Source organism: Bison bison, unplaced genomic scaffold (genome assembly GCF_000754665.1).
Source record: "Bison bison bison isolate TAMUID 2011002044 unplaced genomic scaffold, Bison_UMD1.0 scf7180017864325, whole genome shotgun sequence".
NCBI classification, from domain to species: Eukaryota; Metazoa; Chordata; class Mammalia; order Artiodactyla; family Bovidae; genus Bison; species Bison bison.
The window spans coordinates 11,419,158-11,423,088 of NW_011494897.1; positions in this window are offsets into that span (position 1 = coordinate 11,419,158).

Sequence of the window (3,931 nt, forward strand, 5' to 3'; positions counted from 1 at the left end):
CCTGTGTACGAGACAGCAAAAGAGACACTGATGTATAGAACAGTCTTTTGGACTCTGTGGGAGAGGGAGAGGGTGGGATGATTTGGAAGAATGGCATTGAAATATGTATAATATCATATATGAAATGAGTTGCCAGTCCAGGTTCGATGCACAATACTGGATGCTTGGGGCTGGTGCACTGGGACGACCCAGAGGGATGGTATGGGGAGGGAGGAGGGAGGAGGGTTCAGGATGGGGAACACATGTATACCTGTGGCGGATTCATTTCGTTATTTGGCAAAACCAATACAATATTGTAAAGTTTAAAAATAAAATAAAATTTATTAATAGGGAAAAAATAAATAAAAATAAAAGTGTGACATGATCACAAGTTCAGCAGATTGTGTGAAATAAACAGCTAGTGAAATATCTCATGCTCCTTACATTTTATGATTGATTTTAAAACCAACCAGCTGTTTTAATGAAGACAAGCGGACACTATCAGACGATATTCAAGACTGTAAACAATAGAACCCATTGCAGTTAATCCAAGTAGAAAAATAATTTACTGGAGAGTGTTAGGAAACCCCAAGAATCTTCATGCAGGCCACATAGTGAACACCGTAAATGTTTACTTGATGACAGTGGCACTGAGCTAGTACAATTTACACCACTGATGCTGATACTCCAAGCTAAATGTCACCATCACCTCTTTCTCACAAAACAGACTCTGCCTGACATCTGCTCTCTCACATTGCTCATTTCTCAGGTGAAGCTTCACAAGTGTGTATCTGATGCAGAGACTTAGGTCACACACCTGCATCCTATTTTCTAAAGAGAAAGGAAAGCAAATTGCCATTCTATCCAAGGGAAGCAGCTGCTGCTACTGCTGCTAAGTTGCTTCAGTCGTGTCCAACTCTGTACGACCCCATAGACGGCAGCCTACCAGGCTCCCCCATCCCTGGGATTCTCCAGGCAAGAATATTGGAGTGGGTTGCCATTTCCTTCTCCAATGCATGAAAGTGAAAATGAAAGTGAAGTCGCTCAGTCATGTTCGACTCTTAGCTACCCCATGGACTGCAGCCTTCCAGGCTCCTCCATCCATGGGATTCTCCAGGCAAGAGTACTGGAGTGGGGTGCCATTGCCTTCTTCGAAGGGAAGCAGATTTCTAGTAAAATGGGAAAATTCCCCAAATAAGTGTATTCAAAAGATGTACAGAGAAAAAAAAAAAAAAGATATATGATCGATCACTACTGTCTAGTCAGTGACTACTCAATTTCGTGCACACTGCTTTTACACACTTAATCTCCCTCCTCCCAAATAGCAAAACAATAAAGCCAACAGTGAAATTCTCACACCCTACAAAACACAATACTTTAAGTAGTTTGGTATAGCTCCTGAAAACATGGAGTAGAAAATGAGATTGTCTTTAAAATATAAGAGATGTGTCTGAATAAATTGCTAACCTGCTGTACATCAGTTTCCTCACTGTAAAATTAAGTGTTAACAATGACCCCTTGTGTGGGTCTCATGATAGTTAAGTGGACCATTCTGTGTGGACATCACTTAGAACACATTGCAAAAGTGCTCCATGTACTCTAGGTCTTAGTATCGTCTTCCATCCACATACAGATATAGCCTCAACTCATGACTGCAGAGAACACCTTTTTCAAGTGTCATTAGACATAATGGTGCAAGGTCCCACTCTCAATTTCATGTCCTATGTTAACAGTAATTGAAAGCTATGCCAACCACCTGGTCCCCAGACATATATATTCTCATCATAGGAAAAAGAGCGTTTTATATGGCTGATAATTCACCCCAACTTCACAAGGTTTTTAGCACAGCTAGTTTGGTTTCACCAACTTGATGGACATGAGTTTGAGTAAGCTCTGGGAGATGGTGATGGACAGGGAAGCCTGGTGTGCTACAGTCCATGGGGTCTCAAAGAGTCAGACACGACTGAGCGACTGAACTGAACTGAACAGAGTTTAATAAATCATTTAATGATTTTCAAATAACAGTTACCTTTAGACAAAAGGGTATATGGTACCATCAGTTTATTTCATCAGCCCCCTAAAGTTGCCTTATGTCTGCTTATAAAAAAATGAAGGCAATAATTAGAAGCAAAATGTTGAGTGATATTGATAATATATGAACTAAATACTAAAAAGATATTAATGACAGAGGTATGACAGAAATGGAAAGCAAATTAAGACAAAGTGATCTATGGTAATTTTTAAAAAGATCCTCCTCACTCCTATGTCTTGGGGATGTGGGTGTGTGTGTGTCTGTGTGTGTGCTCAGTCATGTCTGACTTTTTGCAATAAAAACTCTGTGTCAAATAGTTTCCAATTCTCTTCTAGTTCAAATGTTTGATACTGAAAAGAATTTGTTAGAAATATAAAACTAAAGCTATCTATCTTTTTAGAGCAAAGGTGATGTGATACCAAAGAGTTGACTGCTGGGGATGGGGAGAAGGGTGGCGGAGTCCCTACCGTTTTTCCTTCTGACCTTCTGAGCCACTTATGGATCTATTGCAAAAGTCCTCTTGTGCCTGACATCAGAATTTTGTGCCAGTCTACCTGTATTTTTGACTTTTTCCTTCCAAGTGTTCTGGTCCTAGGGGAAATACTTGAAGCACCAGTGTGTGTGTTTGTGTGTATGTATATTATTTTGTCCCACATATATTTATATATTTTCTTTCTCCATGTGCTGAGAGTTAGAGTTAATAACTCTCTAGTAGCACTGAGTACATTAAGTCCCAAGATATTAGGATTTATATATTCTTGTAGTTTGGTATAGTGGCTAAATGCATGGGTTTTATCATGGGATTGTTTTAAAAATATAACAGCATTTGTTTAAGGAGGAATGTCAGTGGGGCAGGAGGTGGTACATTGACCATGTGAGCTGCTGACAAGCATTGAATATTTCTGGCTACTCTAGAATTATAACTTGATGAATTAATATCAATCTGTGACAGGTATTTTAGCTCACTTGGCCAATTAGTTTTCTACATTTGGGTTTATATTTTCATCAAGGGTATAGGAGCAAGCCAAGATCTATTCCTGAAGTGAAAAAGTTAATTTCTAAAAGAGAAAGTGCTCCAAAACCTTGGAACCATCAGATCCGATTCTCCTATAGGGGATTTCCACAATCACTATATATTCTGCTGATACCATAGCAGAGATTTTTTTTTTTTTTTTGCACTGCTAGATAAAAGTCATAAGAGCCATCAGGAATACTTCCACCTTATCCCATACCAGCCAGGGGCTCCTCCTGTCCATCACATATAATAAGCTTTAGTGATAAGAGTACAAGGTAGAGCAAACTTGGTTTATGCTTTGGAGAAGACAGCTGAAATAGCCCAAACCACGGCAACTTCAAAAAATCTACTCTGTTATTAGAACCCTGAAATTGCATTGGTATTATTATTTTTTCTTATTTAGGAAGTGAGAGTGGCTGTTACTTTTCACTCCCTAGGTCCTAGCAGGATACCTCATCAGTATAGCGGACCAGTATACTGGAATTATAGGTTTTCCTGGTGGCTTAGATGTTAAAGAATCTTCCTGCAATGCAGGAGACCCGGGTTTGATCCTTGGGTCAGGAAGATCTCCTGGAGAAGGGGATGGCAACCCACTCCAGTATTCCTGCCTGGAGAATTCCATGGACAGAGAAACCTGGTGGGCTATAGTCCACGGGGTCACAAAGAGTCAGACATCACTGAGCGACTAACATTTTCGTAGTGGATCTCGGTAATGGTGATCTGACCAAACACCTTCTGGTAGCACAGACCTGCTGCTGCTGCTGCTGCTAAGTCGTTTCAGTCGTGTCCAACTCTGTGTGACCCCATAGACGGCAGCCCACCAGGCTCCCCCATCCCTGGGATTCTCCTGGCAAGAACACTGGAGTGGGTTGCCATTTCCTTCTCCAATGCATGAAAGTGAAAAG